Source organism: Falco cherrug, chromosome 15, assembly GCF_023634085.1.
Source record: "Falco cherrug isolate bFalChe1 chromosome 15, bFalChe1.pri, whole genome shotgun sequence".
Classification (NCBI taxonomy): Eukaryota; Metazoa; Chordata; class Aves; order Falconiformes; family Falconidae; genus Falco; species Falco cherrug.
Genome location: NC_073711.1, coordinates 6,978,091 through 7,001,451, shown reverse-complemented (window position 1 = coordinate 7,001,451; position 23,361 = coordinate 6,978,091). Strand labels below are relative to the sequence as shown.

General features: G+C 41.8%; 1 protein-coding gene across 5 annotated transcripts in view; it reads left to right on the top strand.

Moving 5' to 3' along the window:
• The window catches only part of STAG2 (STAG2 cohesin complex component), an 82,208-nt gene that overhangs the window by 359 nt on the left and 58,488 nt on the right, over positions 1 to 23,361 (top strand). For 2 of the 5 annotated variants that reach the window (XM_014279041.3, XM_014279040.3), the window contains exon 1: positions 1,005 to 1,124. The exons of the other annotated variants lie outside the window; for them this stretch is intronic. The gene's annotated coding sequence lies outside the window, so the exon portion shown is untranslated. Of the gene's footprint in view, positions 1 to 1,004; positions 1,125 to 23,361 lie in introns of those variants that run through there. 5 annotated transcript variants of the gene reach the window in all.

Sequence of the window (23,361 nt, the reverse complement as noted above, 5' to 3'; positions counted from 1 at the left end):
ACCCCCCCTTCCCAGCGCGCCTCGGCGGGGAGGGGGGAGGCGAGCGGGAGCGCGAGTGAGAGAGCGAGAGGGCGCCGAAAGCGGCCCCCGCTGCCCGCCCGGAGCCCCGTTCCTCTTCCCCAGAGCCGGCCGCGGGCAGGCTGGGCCCAGCGCTCGGCGAGCTAAAATGGAGAACCACCTTCTCCTCCTCCTCCTCCCCCCTTCTCCCGAGCCGAGCAGGGGCTGCTGGCAAGATGGAGGACTCGGGCATTGTGTGTGTGGGGTGTGTGTGTGGGCAAGCCGGGCCGGGCCGCTCGGGGGTGGCCAGGGAGGGGACGGGGGTCGGGGCCGCCGCGGACGGAGCGGGCCGCGCTCGGGGGGGCAGAGCGCTGGGCCGCGCCGCGCCGAGAAAATGGTGGGGCGGCTGCCGGTGCCCCGGGGTCGGGTGTCGGAGGAGGCCGGGGAGAGGGGACTCTCACCCCTGACAGCGCTCGCCCGGGCTCCCTTCCCCCTCCTTCCCGCTGCCCAGCAGCTGAGCTCTTCCTGCCAGCCCGCTCCCGCCGGCTTCCCCGCCGAGGGAAGTGCCGAGGGATCGGGCTTTGCCCTCCGCCGGCTCCCTGCCCCGAGCCGGGGCAGCTCCGGCCGCCTCCCCCGAGCCAGCGGGCCGGAGGGCTGGCGGGAGCGAGTGCCTTCGGCTCGAGCGAGGACGTGGGGACCGACCTGCGCCTTCCCCCCTCGCCGCCTCCGAAAGAGCTGGCGACCCCCCCCCCCCCCCCCCCCGGCGCCCAGGCCGGGGAAGGCCTTTGTGGGGCGAGTTTTCCCCTCCAGACTGACTTTGGGCGAGCTCCTCGGCGGCTGCCCGCTAAGAGGAAGAGTTGTGGCAGTTTCCGTTCGGCTTGCTTTATTTTTTTGTAAAGAAAGGGCTCTTGCCAACTTGTGCCGGGGACGCCCGACGCCGGCAGCCGCGTGTTGCAGGAACCCCGCTGGGCTCTCGCCGGCCCCGGTGGGGGAGGGGGGGGGGGAGGAGGAGGAGGAGGAAGAAGAATGCTTCTTACTGGGGGGTTTTGGCGCCACTTTTGTTTTAGATAGTGCTCCTCTGCCCCCTCCTCCTCGGCACGCACTGAACTGAGCTGAACCCTGCCCAGGTAGGAAGCGAGAGCTTTCCTGGTGTTTCTTTTTTTTTTTTCTGGGCGCTTATTTTCTCTACACGGCTTAAAATATATATATATATATATATATATGCAGTTGTTGCCGTGGTTAGGGACTCGGAGGGACAGGGGAGCGAGGAGCGAGCGGCCGAGAGCGGCAGCAGATGGCCGGGCCGGGCGGCCCCGTGTGTCGGGGGCTGCTCCGCCTGCCTGTGCCCATCCCCGGGGCCGGGGGTGCCGGCGGGGGGGCCCGCACCGCTGCCCTCGGTGCCGGCCGCTGCTAGCGTTGTGTAACCCGGCCGTCCCGGGGAAACCCGCGACCGACAGACCTCGATTTTTTTTTTTTAACTTTTTTTTTTTTTCCCCTCCCTACCCCCGAGGACGAGGGCTGAAGGCGCTCAGCTCTCTCTTTCGCTGCTTTTTATTTATTTATTGCCCGGCTCGGCTCTTGTTGTTGTTGCCTTCCCCCGGGATGCGGTGCTCGGAGTTAGCACAAAGTTTCAATGACCGCCGAGTCCGGTGCTGGAGTTACTCTGGGTGTTTTTGTGTTCTGTTTTGTTGTTGTGTTTTGTTTTTGTTTTTTTTTTTTAATTACTTCTTGGCGGCGCGGGCCGCACGGCTCCCGCCCGCGCTGGCTGAGCGCTCCTTCCCGTGTGCTCCCCCCGCCACACCCTGGCGTGTCCGGTCCCGTCGGGCGCCTTGCCCGCCGCTGTGACCCCCTCGCCTCCCCCGGCCGGCAGCCCCCGCAGGTAGCCCGGGGCCGCGCCGCGCCCCGCCGCCGTCCCTCTCGGCGGGGCGAGGAGGGGCCATGTCAGCGCGGCGGTTCGTGCCGGGGGCGGGGAGTCCGGTTACCGAAGTGCGTCACACGCGGCCCCGCCGGGGCCTGCTCCGCTCCGCTTCGGGCGGCCGCCGCCGCCGCGCCCGCCTGCCTGCGCCCGCCGCCCATTGGCCGCCGCCCGGGCGGGAGGCGGTGGCTTCCTCCCGCGCCCCGGCCGGGCCCGGCCGCCGCCGCCGGTTCCCCCGCAGGAGCGGTGGGGGCGGCGCGAAGGTCACCTCGTGGAAAGGCTTCCACGTCTTACCGTTCCGTGGGGATTTGGTGAAAGGCGAGGGGGAGAAAACGCCTTTTGGATGGCTTCCCTCGAAGCCCGCGTCCGAAGGTCCTTGTGCTGCTGGGAGTTCGGCTCAATCTTGCTTTCAGTGTCCAGAAGCTAGAGTTCCTGGCTTCCTGCAGTGAGGTGTTCCCCAAGCACACCTCTTGCTGTTAACTCTTGGCATGGCGGTCCCGATTTGTGACAGATGACTTTCTCCTTCGTAATGCTTGGCCGTTTGAAACAACTTTTCCACCTTTTCATATTCTCTTTTCCCTAAATCCATTATTTACTCAAGTATTTATTATTCGTGTTTACCTGGTATTGAACTGCCTGGGACTTAAAACATACCCACATGCAGGCCGGTTGGTTATGTGCAGGTAAATAAATACCACAAGTGATTGTGCAATGACTGGCGTGAATCTCTTATCTCATCGGTTGTTATCCCTAACTCTTAATTTTGTGGATAAATCTTGGTCATCAGTTGCAGAATCACAATGCCACAGATCTTGCATGGGGCTCTCTTTGCTGGGTAACACTGTTTCTTTTCCCTTGGAACCATGATAACAGTTTCGTTACGAAATCAAACAAGGTGTGAGAATACCGATGCCCTGCTGTTGGCACAATCCATCTTTCTGCTGCTTTCAGCACTGGGTTTGGTGGGGTGGAATCCCTGTACCCTTCTGATTAACTAAACAAAGAGACTAAGAAAGCTTCAGAGTTACATAAAGGAATAACCATGAATTGATTCCCATCTATAGCAGATAGATCTTGCTCTATAAGCAGTGGGGCTCATGTGGGTCCTTTTAGCAAAAGCAGTGGCCTGTTATGCTGTAGTCTACAGGTGGGTTTTATGCAACCTGTGAGAAATCTGAATTTCCGTTGCTGTTGTTGGTATTAACCGTGGTATATTTAAGGATGGGTGTTGTATAAGCTTAAATTCAGACAAACAAAAGAAAACCCAGGCATGAAACTGGGAGATGGGAGAGACTTGTAATTTTCCTGTGAAATTCCCTAGAGCTTGGGTATCTCCCAAGTTACGTATGTGGGCCGGAGTTACGTTTTTGGAAGTTTTTCATCCATTTACAGTTGCAGAAAGATAATACTGAGTGGAGTCAGTAAGCAATATAAGGGTTTGTTAAACTTGTATTTAAGAAGACTAGTTAAAATTTATGTACAGATCTTTTCTTTTAGACGTAAAGGCTTGATGTTTTGTGACTGAAAGCTGAAGTTACTGGTTTGAATAAGTTGGCATCAAATTAATGATGCTGTGATGTTTTAATATATTTAAAAATAGGGTTCTTGGAAATCAGAAAATTGCTAGGTCATAAAATATTTGGTGTAAATAAAATACTTTATTTAAAAATGCATTGCACTACTTGAAGAGCATTCAGTTTTTAAAATTGTATTCAATTAGCTGGCTGTTACTCTAACTCAAATTCCGTAAATATATCACATTCCAGCTTTACGTGGTAAAATCTATAAAGGCATAAATGTGCGGAATGAAATAATTTCCACTTGGAAGGAGTGTAAATAGAATTGTCAGTTAAACACCCTATTTAGTTTTATTTTGTTTCAGTATAACTTATCAACAGCAACTGAGTTATTTTTTAAAAAAGTAATGTAGACAGCTTCTCTTGAATATTACATGCTACTACAGTCTCCTGTAGAAAATAGCTGTAGGCAACAAACCACTTGAAAGTGTGTGCTCTTGTTGGTGGGAGCAACTACATTAGACTTAGTCAAATCATGAAATAGTTTAGCACATCAGAGCATTATGAACTTTTTTTAATTAGATTGCTCTTTGTCACTTCTGGTTCAAATTTAGAATGATTTGAGAGTCCTCATTTGTCATTTTCATTTGTGGTGTTACTGTCTGTTGTTTTGCTGTAGGGAAATATTATAGGAGAGATTAGGTTTTCTGGAACTGGCGTGGCAGTACAAACAGGTTGTATGTTTTACAGAAACCTTAAACACTTCGGTGGCTTATTTTCACCAAATGAATCCCCCAAAACAAGCAAGTATTCTTGCTGGTTACTTATGCTTCTTGCTTGTGTTGCTGGAATGCTGTGTTTTGTCAAACAAGATGAGGTTTTGAACTCTGTGTGATCTCTGCCTACAGTGTGACTGTTTGTTATCTGGTGGGTTTTGAACCTTAGGAGGATATTGTAGGTGTGAATTTCCAAAATGGTACTGTTGGGTTTCGGTGGTGAGTTGATTGGTTGGGTTTTTTTGTTTCATTTGTGTGTGTGAGGACTTGGGAAAACATACTGGAAAAAGGAATGTGTTGTGGATTGTGTCTCTGTCAGCTAGATGCTAGAATTTCCAAGAGCTTCATCTGCTTCAGTACTTGCAGTGGCAGGAAGCAATTGATAGCAGCCATTGACATACCAGCTTAATATTCTTAAATAAGCTCTGCTTACTTTCTCAGTATCGCTTAAAACGTTCACATTCTGAAAACTTCAGTATCCTTATATGAGGATCATTGACAAAGAAGAGAGAATGAAGTGGTAACTTAGTCCTTGGGAAACTGGGTTCAGCAGGGGATGGGTTGGAACAGCCAAAGCATTTACACAGCAGCTCTGTGGAGGAATGGGAACAGCGCTCTCCCTGTGCATCACAAAAACTTAAATGGTGACGTATGGGCTTACTGCAGTGGTTTAGATTCAAGGCCATCCAATGTTTTAGATCACTTCTGCTTTTGAAAGTCGAAGGGTGAGTAAAAATGGGACTTCTTCATGGTCCCATAGCTCTTCTGGCCATGGCAGTCCTGTGGTTTGATCTGCTCTGGTCTTCCTGCCCCTTCTGTCCTGTTGGCTATGGACAGAGGTGGAGCTGCAGGCAGATTAAACGTCCTGGTGAAGATCAGAGAGTCCTTCCTGCCAGGGAAGAGTTTATCTTGTGTGAGTGACTACGGTCGGAGGGTTGGGCTCCTTCTGGAGTGAGGTCTGGATCTGCCAGTGGGTGGTGGTTTCCCATGGCCTTGGGCCGCTCTTGCACGGGCCGCTCTTGCACTGGCCGCCCCCGCCCGGCAGGGGGCGCCGCGGCGGCCCGGAGGGCGCCTGGTGGGGCAGCTGGGTGCAGCCTGCGGCCGGCGGGACACCCCGGCCTGGCGGGGGGAGCCTGTTGGTCACCTCCGCAGTGCTACAGCGGCCCAGTGGAAGCTCTTGCACTGGCATGTGTTTTTTTTCCAAAAGCCTGCTTTCTGGAGTCAACCAGTTACACTTTTCCACTCTTTCCATGTTTGATGGCTTGTCCACTGGCTTTGGTTGGCTTTATACATTGGAAAAAAAAAATTAATCTGCTTTCAAAAAACTGTGTATCTTTGTGGTTTAAGAGTGAGCCTTGAAATCTGATGTGACTTTTAACAAGGTCAAAAACTTACTAGGGAGTGATACAGTGAAAACTTGTTTTGGAACTGGGAGATTAAAAGCGTACCTTTAATCATGTGTTTTCTTAACTAGAATTTCTTGTAAGTTTTTTCATGTTGCAGTTCGTAAGAATCTGGTGAAGTTGATTTTTTTTTTTTTTTTTTTTTTTTGAGTAAATCAAAAGTAAGGGAAACTTCTGGAAGTGGCCTTCATTTAGATCACCACAGACACCTATATGTAGGGCTAATGGTGACTTGATCAAGCTGGGAAGCTTGACGGCCTGTTGTCTGACTGCCTTCTGTCTTGAGGAAGATTGTCTACTGTTGAGGTATCAATACAAACACTCTTTGTTCTTGGTATAGTCAGTTTGATGGCCAGGATCACCAAGACTAGACCAAGGTCTCACCCCCCACCCCCCCCAAAAAAAAAAAGGGGGGGGGGGAGGTTGTGCCATCGCAACATTTCACAGTGTAATGTATCCCTTTTTAGTATCCCTGTATCTCCAAGTTTGCACTATTAAGGAAAATCCCAGGTCTGTGAGACCTTGGGTAGGGAAGATGGAAAAGATCTTTTCTTCCAGCTCAAAAACAATTGCCCTCAACTGGTCGGATCTGAGGAGAGGTCTGGCACCCAATTTTGGAGACAGGGATATGGGAAAATTTGATCCCCCAAGGTTCCCTTGTGGCATTCATGTGACAGTTAGCTATTCCTAGCCTTTACTGGCTGGAGTTGCATGGAGGAACATGGACAGAGTCTGTTTTAAAACTTTTTTTATCCCAATTTGAGTATGAAATTAAGGACGTACAGGACTGCATTTGTATGCAGTTACTTCTTGTCCTGTTGTGACTTCAGAGGGAAATTAAGTTAGCTGTCATGTAACTGCTTTATCGAGGTACATACTTTATGTCCAGGTGTGTCCTTTAATGTAATATATTCTGTACCTTTTTTTGATTGTGTAACTAGCTATAACTTCCCCCTCCAGAGGGCTTATTTTTGTAGAAGAGTATCATGAAAGTGAGTAGGTGTAAGAAGATAGGCATATCAATATATATAGTGTAGATTGTGATCCATAATTGAGAAGTTAATCGCAATACCAACCCAAAACAAGTAGTTAGAGATGAGTGTGTGTTGGTTGGTTTGTGGGTTTTTTTTTTTAATTTTACATAGATGAATGTTCTACTTTCTTATAGCTCTGAGTCTGATGGCTTATTAGTCCTGCCCTTACGCAGCCTTTAATGCATTTTGCTTGTCTGTACTTTTATTTCAGTAGAGGTTAGTCATTGGATTAGAGTGTGGCTTAGAGAGGAAATGTGTGGCACTGGAAGTCAATGGAAGAATATTTGTTTTCTACAGCATTTTTTTGTTAGTGCTGCTGTGTGGCTCCTCGAGAGGGAAGTATTTTTGTATCTGTTGCCATTGTTCTAGGGTTGATAGGGCAAGCACATGAATTTCATCTGTATTTTGTAAAAAGTCTGCAGTGGTGCATATAGCCATGTAATATGTATGTCTGTAGCGGTCTAGATTGAAAAGAAGAATTATAGCTGGAATCCAAACTTCAGGGTTTTCTATTAGCAAAGTAATGAAAAGAAATCAAATACACTGACAGAATGCACGAATATTTCCGAAACTACAGACCACTTAAAAAAGAAACAACAAGCTTTAGGTGTGCATGTTTTATTTAGTTGGAATTACATTCCAATATTGGCTTCGAGTTGCTGCCAGGGTTTGATAAAATGCTGCTCAACTTCTGGCCCTTGAGTGAGCGTTGGGTGATCTGCAGACAACTAACCTTACCTGCAGGCTTCCCTGGAGTTTCTCCCTTTCCCAGTGGTACCCTGCTTCCAGTGAGAGATGGGTGTCATTTCGTGTACATGCTTGTCATTGTGATGCTTCCAGGGAAGATGTGGTGATGTAGTACATGTAGTCACGTAGCAAAGAGGACTTAATGCAGTTATTTCCCTATTGCTTAATACATGTCATCTGTCTAGAAGGAGATTAAAATTTTTGATTTGGAGGTAATGTTGCAGTTCTTGGTTATGGCTGAATTGTATTTTTTTATTTAACATAGGATTTCAGCCTAAGTTTTGTAAAATAGTATCTTCCTTGCAGCATTTCACCTGGGAAAAGAAGATTGACTTTTACTTTGTTCGCAAATAAAAATAAGCTGTTCAAGATAAGGTTTTTCTGTCTTTCATGCAATTAACTGTTATTCTTTAAGGTAAAAGTCCTAGTTCATCCCTTCAGAAGGCTCAACTCTGGAAATTTGGACCATATCAAGTCCTAGCAATCAGAGCAGATAGTATACACAAGTAATATAATTGGCTGACTTTATTTGTCAGAGTGTAATCTTCCAGCAGGGAGTGTTCAGTATGAGGAGAGTTTGTATGGATTAGGGATGTGAATATTGATCATCTGTGTTTTTCTATATGTTACCTTTATTACCTTACTATGGGCAATTGAATATATAGGTAACTGAAGTTACTAAAAAAAAGTAGTAAATGTCAGGAACAGGTTTTGTAATTCATGTAGTGTGTGTTTCAGGTGTCTGGTTTTTAATTTGAAGGTGATTTTATGTGACGTGAGTCCTGGAATAAATTTTGGTGTTTTTTTTTTTTTTTAGTTATGGATATAGTGACTGATTCCATTTGAGTGGTAAAGCGGTACATCCTGATCACTGGCAATATTCTTCATTTTACTTCTGATCTTTTTAGAAACAGAGAACTGATCAATCATGATATTTTTTCCAAGGGAGATAACTGGGGAAACTTGATAAAGACTTCCCCCCCCCCCCCCCCCCCTTTTCCCAAAAGAAGAATGACCGGTAGCTACAGTATGCATATGGCAGGCAGTGCTATGCTTGTGGCAGACAAATAGGAAGTAGGATTGATACAGGCTATTGTATCTTTATTTAGAGTAAAGAATGCAATTTAATTGCAGTTGTAAAGGAGAGACTGGGATATTCATAATTTAAGATAATTAACCTAAGTTAAAAAATTGTTATTTTGTGCTGTTCTGGGATGGGAACTATAAAGGAAAGTTCCATTTTGGTGTGCTGCCATGTACTGTTTTATTTTTATTGTTGCTTTATGTACCTGTTTGAAAACTGTATCCGAAATACTTCCTTTTCACACCACATAAAATAAAGCTTTGGATGTGCAGTTGTTTCCTAGAAGTAATACCACAGAGAAAAATTACTTGAGTTCTAGATCACAGAATCAAATAGGAGGACCCTTTGGAGGTCTAGCTCCTCCAGATTGCTCAGGAATTTGTCCAGTCAAGTTTTGAATGTTTTAAGAGGATGGAGTTTTTCCACAGTCTCTGTGGCAACCTATTATGCTATTTTTATTGGAAGGTCTGTCTTTATTTCAGATCTTAAAATCTCTTAAGTTCTTATGAAGATTCACACCCTTCCACCCCCCAGTATGTATATGTTTGGAAAGTATTCCTGGATAATGGAGGCTTGGGAAGCTGATGACCTGGTTTAGAGCTGATTGTGGTTTTTATTGGGAATCATTGAAAAAGAGAGAGGGGTGCATGGCTACCGAATGACTTTTTGGTGCCTGCTTTCCTCTTCCCTCTGGTTGCATTTACTATCTTTATTTTTCTCCTGCTGTTCATACTTGAGCTTCATTGCTGTGCCTATGACAAGGTCTTGCAAATAAAACTTCCTTTCCTAAGCATTTACCTGTTCACTTCAGTGTCATTCATACACCAATCAAAACGATTCTTCTTGCAGTTTTCATGTTTAAGCAGTGGTATTTTTACTCCTTCTCATAAGTATTATTTCTAGAAATCTACAGTTCATTTGAAACTATGGTAACCAGAGAGGAAAGCTGCACAAGAATCTCTCTTGCATCTGTGGTATAGGTCTGTCATTACTTGCCTAATAAATGATTGGCCCAAAAAAGGTGAAAATGGCTTTTGCATATTGATTTACCAAGCACAGAAATTATTTGTTAAGGCAGATAGTTCAATGATAATGGAAAAACGTTCGGATTTTTTTTGCATGTGCTGCTGGATTACAGTTTTGTCTTTAATATTACATGTTTAAGCTGCTTTTGTTTTATTAAGTGGGCTTCCATTTGACTGACTTCGATAAGCTGTGTTTTGAAAATAGACACATTCAAATTGTTATTCTTAAAATGTTTAGGAATTAAAAATTGCTGCTGATGTAGCAATGTGTGTATACTTTATTACTACTCTACTGTGAAATAGAGCAGATTTTGTAAACTCGAAGACCTGTGGCTTGACAGTTGAAACGTAATCAGAAAAATCGGCCTTTAGGCATTTTATTTCTCTTGCTGCATTGCATTGTCTTTCTCGTTACACTGCTCAGTTTCTATTCAGCAATGCAGTGGTTTTATGGAAGTCAATAAAGTTGTGTACTTAGAGTGTATTTGTGCCTCAGAGCAGTAGTCGCTGCTAAACAAAAATTTTCAGAGGTGGCAAGAACACAGGTTGTATAAATCAGTGTGATATAAAAATGTCAAAAACATTTTTAGAAACATTTTTGTGGATAGAAGGAAATACAGTAATTCATCCTTTTCATATACAGTAGGTCAGGCATTAAGGTTCTTCATATTCACCCGCAAATGCAGTAACGATCTCTGTGAAACAGAATTCTCAAGTTTTCCTTTTTCTGCCAAGGGGGTATAAACTATGTGAGGCATACCTTGCATTCAGAACTGGTTAGGGAAGTTTTGTTTACAGAGAGGATTTATGTGTTCTCGCATAATTTTACAAATGGGCTTAGTCTTTCCCTGTCTCCAGTGAAGAGAAGCATGGAAAAATTCGAACAGTTCTGTTCGATGCAAGGTTGAGTCCATCTTCTTTGGTGGCTTGGGGATTAAAGACACTGAAGTTTTCCAGTTCCATTACAGTAAGGAGTATTTGACAGTATATAAAGAATTAAGCATCCTAGTAGATGAAATAGTATTACCAGGATGAAGGAGAGTATGCCAGGGAAGATGGGAAAGATAGGAAAGTATAAGAATATGTTGATGCTTATTAGAACCATTTCAGAAGTATGTTCTGTGTCCAGCTGCATCACCTTAACTTTTTTTTGCTTTTGTGGAATATGTTGGCATTGAGTTATTAGTGGCATAAATAACTGCTTTTATGTAAGATCTTGGAATACATTGTCCTCTCAGATGTGGAAGATGTAAATGTTTGTCTTAAATATTTAATGAAGTCAGGAACTAAAAGAAATAACTATTAAAGCCTTTTTTTGGGGGGGGGAGGGGGCAGATCTGGAGGAGAAAAATCGAGTTGGCAATCCATTGAAAATGGAAGGTTGTTTTTTACTTTGAGGTAGTTGGTGGAGAGACTACTGAACTGATGTGAAAGAACAGAACTGGGCAGTTATGTAACGGGAAGTAATTTTTGAACATAACTTCACATGCAGAGTTTCCTCCCTCTTTCAGTCTTCTTCCTTCCATACTTGTTCCCTTCAAGCTACTGAAGATGTGCTTTTGCTGTGTCACTAGGCCAGTTCAGTGACTAGTTGCCTCTAATAGGGTGGTGCTGTCTCTGTGTCCTGACCCACTTGCTTATATAGTTTGCCTTGTGCCTGTATTTTCTGCCCATTTGAACCCCATAGGTGAACTGGTTTAAGGAGCTAAGCTGTGAAGAAGATTAGTTTTCTGTGGGTTAAATCTCTGTGGAGTCAATGAGCGCTGCTTCTGCGTGGAGAAGGATGCAAGAGGTTTTGGCCAGTGAGAACACAGAATTGAGGGGAACTGCCCATTTCAGTAGCTGAGGTGGTGTATCAGTTGTCTGGTCCAACAGCAGCAGTAATGTTTTCTATAACTGTAGGACCAGGAAAATAAAACTCTGCTACTGCTGTTGTCTGCTACTTTTGTACCTGATCTTACTCTTTGGGCAATATGCCAGTTCCAAAAGTAATCCTTTAATCTTTGTAGTGATCTCTGTTTTATCTTTTTTTTTTTTTTTTTTTTTTTTTTTTTGGTTCTGTAATGTTACATAGTCTGTTGTAGGTCAATTAAAGCTCTGCAACGAAATACAGGACTGATGTTGATTTGCATAATTTATGCAGACAGGAAGATCATGTATGTTTTTCATTGGTTTCAATCTGTGTGCTGGTTAGTTGTGCAGGTGTTACCTGGAATGAGATGGAAGGAGTAGGAGAAGATTTAGGAACAGTTATAGAAGAGTTTCCTCCCCTCAAGATTTTCTTCCAGCCTTAGCATGGTTAATCAGATGCTGTTGTTGAAACCCTGCTAGACCTCCTTCAGTTGGATGCTTACCAGCCTGTTGTGGTTAGATCTTATTATAAGCCTTTGCACTCTCGAGTTTTCCGTGGTTTATGGAAGCTGCAGTGCCAGTTCTATACGTGAGGTCTGCCTTTGGCCTTTTTACGCAATGTAGACCATCCTGTGCAATGATCTTGAGTCCCATCCTTCCCAGCTCATCTCCTTCCTAGGTTCTGAGTTGCTGGGGGCATGCTGAGGCTACAAGTGTCATCTCTGGGAGTACCTGATAATTAAACCAGACATACCCTTTTTTAAGCTTGTAAAATATTAATATTGTCCTTTAGCGATACTGAGAAATGGACCAAATAGTGCCTGAATACACTGCGTGCCTCTCCTCTCTGCCTCACTTTAGGATCAGTTCAAAGCATTGTTTTCTTCTGCTCCTGGAAGAAAACATGCTGAGTGTTTTTCACAACGTGGAATCCTCTAATTTTTTTTTCAACTACCTAGGAAGATGCCGGCTTTTTCTTCCTTAGGTGTTTGGGAAGAGCTTTACTGTTGATCGATCAGAAATGATTGCATAGTGGTGCATGGCTTAATTCCTCACCATTTTAGAATTTACATTGGGGAAACTAGTCTGCTCTAGGCAGAAGCTGGGATTTGTTGAAAATAAGCTTCTGTGTGAATAATCAAACTGACAGCTACACTTAGGCTGTGATTTTTACTTTGTGAAGTTGTATTCTGGTTAGAAATACTAGACAGCGGGAAAGCCACATGTACAAAATTTTTTCGAGTTTTGTAGATTTTTTTTAGCTTGTCAAGAGGGTCATAGATACTTGGGTTGTTCAGTATGCATCTATATAAGCCATGTTGGAACAGGAGTTACTTTTTTGATGTCGAATTTGTAGAAGTCCGTGGGCATTGGTTCTGCCCAGTTTTGCAGGTGCTTCTTAGAAGGACTGTTGTGAATGTAGCGGCAATTGCCTGAGCTCTCGGAGTTTCTCCTTACTGCTGTTGAAATGTTTCTGTGGGACTTCCCTGCTTGGAGGCATGCCAAAATGAGTGTGTGGGAAGACTTAATACTTGCTACTTACATAGTATTTTGTATGTTCAAAGTCTTCTGCAAATATTAACTAATCTTTATTTAACATTTGAGCCCAGTTTCTGTCAGTATAAATCAGTAACAGCCAGTTATGACCCCTACTTTTTTTGATGTCAAAAGAACGAAATGCTGTAAGTAGTGTAGTTAAGAATAATCTTTATCATCTTATTAACATACTGTTTTTATCACTCCACCCTTCTGTCTTAGTGTGGTGTAGAAAAAGTTATGAATAGAGCATAGTACTACTCTTCAGGAGGTCCGTGTATTATAGGATGCTGACTGCTGGAAAGAATGGCAATTTGTTCATTTTGTGCATGGTATTTCAAGCTTTTCTGTGCTAGTTTTTGTTTCTGCTATATTAAGGTTTATTTCTTTCCAGTCTGGGGAGCCATAGCATATTAATGCTGTGAGGATAATGCTTACTGCTTAAGATCTGTCTGTTATTCATCTTAGAATGTAGTCTTAGGTTGAAAATTCTTTTAATTATTTACTGTATACCTGTACTAAAAAGTTAATAAGGTTTTCCCTATCTCTGTCCTGACATTACAAATAGTGGTTTTCAGTTAGCTGATATGTATTGAATGTAATTGGTATGATAGATTCATTAAGCTGTTAGGGTTTTGATTACAGTAGGATTGTCAGAACACCAAACCCAAAGTATCTGTACATTTTTGCTAGGATCCCATAATCTACTTTAAAAATCACTATTATGTTGGGGGTTGTCTATGCTGTTGATCAGCTGTTGTATTTAAGTGTTTGCTGCAGCAGGGTCTGAAAAATCAGCTTATGGATTTAAAACAATGGATTTATAATTCATAAAAATACCCCTTTAGAATGGCAGTTTTTACGGAAAGTTATGTAGTTGTACGTTTTAGCTTGAATTACCTAGATTTACTACTGCTTGTTTTTCTTCTGAAGAGGTGGTAAAATATTCTTTCCGTCAGGTAGTTTACAACTGTAATACGCATGAATTCATAAATGTGTGTCTTTGCAAATTGCATTGGATATGTTTTCATGTTAAAGCATCCTTTTCAAGAGAGGCTTCAGCAGTTCTGGCTTAAGCTTCAAGATTTTGTCACCTCAGCTTTTCCTTCGGGAGTTATACATGAAAATTTGCAAGAATAGGTCTATACAGTAAATTGCATGCTGGAAAACAGTGTGGACTAATAGGAAAAAATATTGAGACCAGGGCCATCTTAGTATAGTTGGGCTACTGTGCTAAAACAGCTTTTTTGTTTTCTGCACCAGTAAACACTGGTGTGGCTGCTTGTCTGTGGCATTGTGTTACACCTTGGAGACCCTTGCAGAACACTAAGGAAGATGGAGTAGTGGATATGGCATATTGGTATTAAACTTTTAGCAGAGGGTTGAAAGAGAAATTTCCTAAATTAACATAAAAAGATAAAAACAGCCTGACAGTAATGTATAGTCTCTGGAAATATATAGTTTTCAGAATTTTGAGAACAAAGTTTTAACACTTGAGAAGCTGACTGTAAATTTCAGAGAGAAAAAAGTCTACAGAAGAAGGTTTGATCTTTTACTTCCTGTTCCATTTTGTCTTTGACCAAACAGTTCACCAATTTTAAATTGGTCATTATGTGTTACTTCCCTGATGATCTTTAGTTAATGAGGTTTTGAGGTTTAGTTGATGAAGGTTTTTTTTGTTTGTCCTAAGAGTTCAGTAGCTTTAGAAATTGTATGTTTCTTGGACTTCTGACCTTCACCAAGTGTCTAAAAGGTAGCTAGTTTTTTAAAGGAAAGTGATGGCGTACAAAAACTGATAGCATGCATAATGTCCCATATGCAGGCCTAGTACTGTCCTAAGAATTCTTCTGGTCTTAGTTAAAGCAGAATAACACTGTGTTTCTACTTGATTATCATCTGACAAAATACTAGGGCATGAACACAGTAAAAAAAAAAAAATTATTTGTTTTCTGGTAACAGCCTGATTTTTAGAAGCTACACAGATCAATGAAGAAAATAATTAGAAATAGAACTAGTTCTCATTATGTACTCTTACAGTATTAAACTACTCAGTGGTGAGTGCTGTCTGTGATTGAATAAAGCTAGTCCTGGCTTTATATAGAGTAATGGCAGATTTTAATCGTGTCTGGTATGCTGAAGAAACATTGTAATAGTAATGAATTATAGAACCTAAGTGAGACCACTCTTGGCTGTACGTGGTAAAATGAGCTAGTGGGTTTTTTTTCTGCAGGGATGTAACGTCTTTCTATTTCTGTCACATCTCTGCTGCTTTCATTGCCACTTACCATTGCTGTTGTATGTAGGGTTTAGGCAAAGGTGATCAACTATTGTCAGAACATTTATTCAGACACCACAAAATGGAGTGATTTATGAGTTTTTGTTACTGTTGGAAAAGCAGCACATCAGGGCCAAGCCTTTATGTTTCATAGCTGGCTAGGTAACCCTTGGTTCTGGCGTTTGGGTGCTCTACTACGTATGCATCATGGTGCTACAGCCTGAGAGGATCAGTTAGATTTGAAGCAGTGTATGGCAACTTTTAAAGCAGTTGTAGTCTACCAAACTAGTATGGACATCTCTTTTTTTTTTTTTTTTTTCCTTTGATGTAGTTTGACAGTCAATCATGTCTGCTGTAGTGTCTCACTGATTTTGAAAAGAGCTGTTCTCTTGCACCAGCCACAGGACTCTTTTGTTGAGCCAGCTCAGCTTACTAAACTGTTGGAAAGCTAATTCATTCAAAAAGAAATTAATAGATTGTTGCTCAACAAAGGATCTGACAAGTGCCCTTGACCATGAGATATGGCCAGAAGTAAATGCAGGGAGAAGGGGACAGTGGGACTGTTTCTTTTTCACCAGTAGCAACCCATCTATTTTACTGTATTATAAACAAACTACTGTGCTTACTGTTTGTAGTTTCATTCATTATTTAGCAAAAAAGAGGATAGATATAGCTAATGCAGTCAGTTCAAACTGGTATAAGATGTGCTCTGAGTTGATAATTGAAAGCAATACTGGGAAGAAATTTGAAATTGCTAGTGCTTGGCCAAGTTACTGCTGTTGAACAGCTTCCTTTTCTAAAGGTGAGTGACAACCAGAGAAGTCATATTAAAGGCAAAGGTTGTGAAATACGGGAGTGGAAACTAGTAGAAGTGCTTAAGTTTTAGAAATGGATGTTGTATAATGTAATTGTAACACATTTTATATTGTAAATTATTTTAGGACAGTATGCCATTTCTGCACAAAAGAGTTCATGACATTTAGAGTTGAAGGGTGTGTGTTGCAGGTTCTATATGGGGACTTGTGTATCACAGTATACTAGAATATAGTCCGCAGTGTTAGAAGTCTGGGGTGCCTGTGTTCTCAGACTGCTAAAATGTTACCGTGTTACTTCTATTGTTACTTCTATTTAAGTGGTTCTCTCAAGCCACTCATCTGGGAATAGATTATACTCCAAATAAAATGGAGGAAGATTCTCCAGCTTATTCAGGGAGCATGTAGATGATTAAATAAATCAGACATGTCAAATGGTATAAGCTGCATATTGCTGTAAAAATACTGCTATTTTGGGCATCATGCAAAAGCTTAACTGTTGCAATTGTCACATTCAGCAGCAGTATCTTACAGAAAATCTGAACAGTTAATATCATTTTATGATAATAAGTTTTAAGCAAATAATTTTATTAGCATGCAAAGAAAATTTACTTGAAAAATATATTTCACTAGTGTTATTACTAGGTCCTCTAATTTTGAGAAAGCAGTGCTAAGGAATATGTCTTTGTATGGATATCCATGGGATGAGATGAACAGGAGAGGAAAACAAGTTGTTTAGTTTGAGAGAAATATAAATTACCAAGAAATAGAATTGTCAAAAATGGTAAGAAAATAGTTGTTTAGAATATTTTAATGATAAATCAGCACTGAAGGAAATGCAAGTTTAAGGCAGTAAGGAGTGTCTTTAAGGAAAATGAAGTAGGAATTACTTGGTAACACAATTGAAAAAAACTTTTGCGTTGTTGTTGGGTATGTAAAGGCAGTAAGGAGTGTCTTTAAGGAAAATGAAGTAGGAATTACTTGGTAACACAATTGAAAAAAACTTTTGCGTTGTTGTTGGGTATGTATTAGGGTATTTTGGTTTGTTGTAGTCCATGTTGGTTTTACTGGACAAATAATGTGTTTATCTTTGCACTTGGAGATACTTTGCCTGTGTTGGTTAGGGTTGGGGTTTTTTTAAACATACTGCTGTATTTTAGAGTAACAGTTTGAGACTGCACTCTGTGCCTTCTTTTACATGTCTTCTCCCCCTTCCCCCCTTTTCTCAGTTCTTTACACACTCCCCCCCCCCCCCCCCCCCCCCCGGTGTTCTTTTAAAGAAAACACTAAATGTAACTGCTGATTGATTAAGTAAGGGCCTTTATTATATGTAATACTGGTTTTAGTGTTGCTTAAGTTACGTTTTTATAATGTAAAACACAATCATATTTTGGTGCCCACCCTTTGTGAAAAAGGCCTGCCAGCACTCTTCGTCAATGAATCAGAAATGCCATAGCTACATGTCAGGAAGGTGCTATCTTATTCTGCCTGTTAGTAAAATCAGCCTGTAGTTCTCAGATGGGTTTAATGATGAATTGCTTATCTTCTGTCCAGGACAGATTTGGCATTATGTGTTTGTGTAAAATTATCAGAGATGTAGTTGTGTGTCTCAGTGTATATATGTCTAGTTTTCATGACAGGGTGATCTGGCACTGCTTCGTCGAAGCATTAGCAATTGTGATATCGCTGTCAAAGTACTCTTGCAGTGTGCTTCAGTGTCAGGTTGGCACAGAAGAAACCTGGAAGATACTGTGATTTAGGTATCACGAAGCAGTTTACGACTGTCTTGTAAATTACACATTCATGTGCTTAGACTTTTCCTCTGGTGGCTTAATTTTGGAATAATATAGTTACTGATTCTAGAAGTGCCACACAGTTCATTAGAATAGGTTGTTATTCTTCCCTGAGCGTTGTTCCTTGTGGACTGTGTATGGTGACAGCATAGGTAAGTGTACCTGTTGGTGTGTGTTACCTGCCTGCATCGCGTTGTGGGGTACAAAAGGAAATTCATAAGTTATAGTATTGTTGAAGCTTCTGATAATGGTGAATTATTACTAGAATACTAAACTACTCTTCATTGAGAGCCTAATTAAAATAAAGGCATGAGTTATTGCAAGTAAGCAATATCCAGCAGCATTTCCTGGAGACACCGGCTGCCCGTGGCCGGGGCGGGTGTGCTCTGCGCTGGGCTAAGAGCTGGCTGGGCGGCCGGGCAGAGCGTGGTGGGGGATGGGGTGACATCCCGCTGGCGGGGGCACACGGGGTGTCCCCAGGAGCCAGCCCTGTGCCCAGGTGGCCACGGGGGCCAGCAGCAGCCTGGCTGGTGTCAGGAACAGTGTGGCCAGCAGGGCCAGGGCAGTGCCCGTCCCCCTGTGCTGGGCCCTGGTGCGGCCGCCCCTCGAGCCCTGGGGGCAGGTTTGGGCCCCTCAGCCCCAGGCAGACCCTGAGGGGCTGGAGCGTGTCCAGAGCCGGGCAGGGGCTGGGGCAGGGGCTGGGGCACAAGGCTCACGGGGGGGCTGGGGGGCTCAGCCTGGAGAAAAGGAGGCTCAGGGGGCACCTGATGGCTCCCCACAGCTCCCTGACAGGGGGTGTAGGCAGGGGGGGTCGGTCCCTTCTCCCAGGTAACAAGTGACAGGACAAGAGGAAACAGCCTCAAATTGTGCTGGGGGAGGTTTAGATTGGATATTAGGAAAACTTTCTTCGTGGAAAGGGTGGTGAAGCCCTGGAACAGGCTGCCCAGGGAGGTGGTGGAATCACCATCCCTGGAAGTATTTTAAAAACACATAGATGTGGTGCTTGGCCACGTGGTTTAGTGGTGGCCTTGGCAGTCCTGGCTTAATGGTTGGACTTCATGATCTCGAAGGCCTTTTCCAATCTAAATGATTCTGTGATTTTATGATGAGTTAATACTACTGATTTTCCTTAATAAAGACTAAATTATGTTATGTGTAAATACTGTCCATTTCATAATGGCTGAATATTAATCTTCTAATTTGGTAGCAATTACCTTTTTGGTAACATTTGTTACCAATTCTTTGTCCATGCAGTTTTCATCTGTTTCATCCTTCTCCCTCATTCCTGCCCTCACATATTTAGATTTATCAATAGACTCTTGACTTCTAACACTGTTCACTCCTTTGTCTTTCAGAATTCTCTGAAAGCCATGGTAGTGCTGCTCTATTTCATTGCATTAAAAAAAAAAGTATATCTTGCCTTGATGTTTGCTAGCTCTTCTTGTGAGGTAAAGAGTCTTTAGTGATGCAAGTAGAAACAGGGGAGTTGTCAATAATGGAGATGTAGGCTAATGGGTCTGCATTAACAACTGCCACTGACAAGGCATAGGAAAATCCATCAGGACATAAAAAAACCAAAACCCAAACCAACAAACTGCAAAAGCCTAGAGGATGCACGGGTTTTCAGGGACCCATTCATATCTGTAAAAGTAAACTTGATCACTTAGTGCTACTTAGGATGTAAGGTTGGAAAGGGGGAAAGAAAATGTTTTCCCTGTTTTTCTGTTACTCACTATTGTTTGGTTAGATGTGCAGTTCCCTGTGCAGTATTACAAAGACTTCTTTCCCCCTCCTTTTTTTGGGAAAAATATCTTTAGGCTTTTATAGATTTGCCTACTCATAGAGATATGAAGGCCCCAAATCAACTTAGTCATAAGTTTGAGTTCATAAAGCTGTTTTTGGGCTAAAATTTCATTATGCTCGTGTATGTATTGATGGAGAGGATAAAAACATCTTTTCAGTATCTTGGGAAAGGTTTCCACATTAGACCAGTCAACTTAATTGAAGTGATTAATTACTTTGGAGCAAGAAGTACAGTATTGTACTCCTTGAATAAACGTTTCTAAGAAATTTTCTGTTAACATAATTATGCTTTTTTTTTTTGTTTAAAATGCGTACTGCTTCTAATCTCACTTGGATGTGGAATAATGTGGGCTACGTAAACAGTGCTGTGAAAACCCAAGCTTAGAAAAGTGGTTGTTGGGGGCCACACATTGGTGAGTAGGGGTGTTGCTGAGTTCTTGAGGGAAGTGGGGTTTGTTAGGTTTAAGTTAGATGAGCATTGTAGCGACTGCACTTGGGCAAAGCTAGTAGAATTCTAAAAGAACACGTGAGTGTCATTGTTATTAGTTGGTTTATGTAGTTTTAGTGGGGGAAGCTTAAAACCTGGATGTGCTGTCATGTTTCACTTCTTCAGTGTAGCTAGATACACCTTGGTAGGTCGACTGTAGTGGATGGTCATCCAGTTTCTTATGCTTTGGCCAACTGTATTTAGCTGTTTGCATTTCTGTGTACAGTATACCTGGCTTAGACCTCTATTTAAAAACTCACATCCCTCTAAGAAATCCTCTGTTTTCTTGTTAGTAACATTTGTTCTGACATTTTTCTGGAAACTACACTAGTGTCTAGTTGTGGGGAAAAAAAATTGTATGCACTTGGGTTCTTAATGTTTTTTTTCACATGACTAAAGCATGTGAGATTCAAGTAGGTAGCCTCTAGAAAAATGTTTTGGATTCCACGCTATTCTTAGCAACTTAGCAGCTTAAATTTTAAAAAAATAAATAATTTTTCTTGTCTTACACCACGGGTTGAGAACACCATAGCTTTCTCAGGGAACAATACAAAGCTTGCCTTGTCTGAAGGGTAACTTAGGTTAATAGCCTATTTTAAGGAGTAAGTTTGGCATAGTTAAAAGGCTGTCTTTTTTTAAATAAATGATGGTTACGTATTTGCAAATATTTGTGGTGGGGAGCATTTTTAAATATATACACATTCTGCAAATGAATTTCACTGAACATCATTTTGCTTGTAGCGTTAGAACCATGACAGAGCTTTTCTTACCATTGATAAATCAGCTGATGAGTTACTGCCTAGATTTGTACTTTTAATCCCTGTACCCCATGTGCTTGTAGGATTTGTAGTCCATTAGAGAAGAATTGTAGAAGCCTTCCAGACCTCCAAGCAATCGTTACAGGTTAAAGTGAGATTTAAAAATTTTTGTAAAAATCTATAGGTCATGTTTTCTATATCATCGGTAAGCGATCATAAAGGATGCAGGGAGCCTGTGCTACAGGGGTGGATAGATTTACTGTTAGAGATGCAAGTGTGAGTGCCATCTGTATGTTAATAGTCAAGAAGGTTTTGAGAGCTAGGTATCATCTGTTAGGGTGCATTGTCCTTTTTCTTTCTCCCTACATATGGAAGTACAGGCAGCACTGGAACAGACATAGCAGAAATTTTGTCTGCTGTAAAATGACTGGGGGAAGAGCAGGAAGAGGAGTACTTTCTTTTCCATCTCTGCAGTTTTCTTTGGGCTTTGGGTGGTGGGTGTTCATTATTCTTTCTGCTTTCAAGCTGTTTTATTTGAAAGCAGGTAACCTGCATCCAGTGACAGAAATCTCATGTATAAAAGTTTGTGAAAGGTTTGTTTTGAATGATTGGAAATTAATATATTAAACTATAATATTTTCAGTCTTCCTTAAAATACAGCTCTTCATGAGTGATTTTATGCCTGTATTAAAAATACTCAAACACGAGTATTTTGTGCGAGAGTGGAGTTTCACTAATTGTGGCTTAACAAATATTTTTAGTACTAAGTTCTCTTTGCTCATGACAAAATGCATGTACATCCCTTCTTTGATGTGATTGAGGGGACTAGAATATTGCAGTGTTGCTGATTTGATTTTTCGTTGGCTTTTAACTGCTGAGGTTAATGCAAGTCATGTGGTCTTTCACTTTTTTCCCTTTCACTAGCAGTGTGGAGTGATTGTTACCTGCCTGTGCATAGCTAGATATGTTATTGATGCTGCTTTAATCAACCATAAGCAATTTCTAGAGAACATCTTGAAGACATATTGTTTCCTTGGGGATTTATTGCATTTGCAACATCACACCTCAGATCCTGCTGCTTACAGAATATGATTATCAGCCATTAGTACTGAATATTTAAGCATGGTCACTACATAGTGTTTCCCTTCTCATTTCTGTCCTGCTCATTATTAAGGATCTCTCTCTAGTGTGTTTACTTTTTGTTGACTTCTTTCATGTGCTGTGATTTTCTTCCTATACTCCTCATTCCAGTGTAAGTTCTGTCTAGTTGTTAGTCTTGCTGATCGAAATGTTGGTAGATTTTTAGAATATAAATAAATTTTTCTACAAAATGTTTTTTCTTCATTTTCGTAGGGAAGATAAAAGTTCTTTCATTTTCTTCTAGTGATCAATCCGTCTCTTTTAAGAAGATATTTAAGATAGGTGCTTTATCTTGTTTCTCCTCCTTTAGTCTTTTGTGCTCCAGAAAACTGAAAAACCACATCCAGAATTTTTGGGATTTGCCTTTGTTGCCTAGATGAGAACTGTTAGCAAGTGGCATGTCATATTGACTGTTAGAGGCTGTGTGATACACGAGAACATCAAATGGTATTTCAGCCCTGGTGGTCTAACTATTTTTTTATTTTTTTATTTTTTTTTTTTGTTACAGCGTACACGATATTGTCATACTTTGTTTATATTCTACTACTGTGCTGGAGATGGACATGTTTTAAACTGTTGCTGCTTCTATGAAATTGGGCTTTTAGATCTATTTGTAAATAATAAATAAATGTATTTAACCTGTTATTTTAATGTAGGTTTTGGGAATGCCAAGTATCAAAACTTAAATTTGTTCTTTTACTTTCAGGGCAGGGAATCATCATAGTGCATGAACCGTGATGTGTTAATTGATGAGAGATTTGGTTTAAATAGGCAGTCACAGCACTTCTCTCTGTCTTCTCTCCCATGACAAATGCCACCTTCCATTTTGAACAAGAAATTTGTTTTGGTAAAGGGAAACCATTTAATGGCATCTTTATATGCTAGTGCTTGAGGGCTGTAAGTATCACAGCCTACCAAATACTTGGAGATTTCTTGAGCTGGAAATCGCTGCTTGTGTTGCTCCAAGGAGTTGCCTCATTTGTAAAGTGAATTTCTTGATTACTGCACTTTGTTCAGGGTTATTGGAGGAAGTGAAAATATTTTGGTATCTGTTCTGGAAATAGTGCTGAACAGTTGTCTTTTTTTCTGCAGAATGGTCTTTCCCCTTGCCAAACATAAGGAAGTCAGTTCTTGGGGAAGTCAGGTGAAGATATATTGGTATTGTTAAAATTATTGATTTATACTATACAGTGTTTTACCTATCAGAGGGAAAACAACTAATTTTCTCCCTAATGTGTTCTTTTGAGGCGTTTGAGGGGACTTGCTGTGATTGCAATTCTAAAATCGTGTATACTCAGTTGGGCTGTAATACAGAATTAAATACAGAAGTACTATAATGTAAAGAATTATTAAACCTTCATTGCTGTAGAATGAAACTTGTAGTCTGTAATCATCATGCAGTTAATAA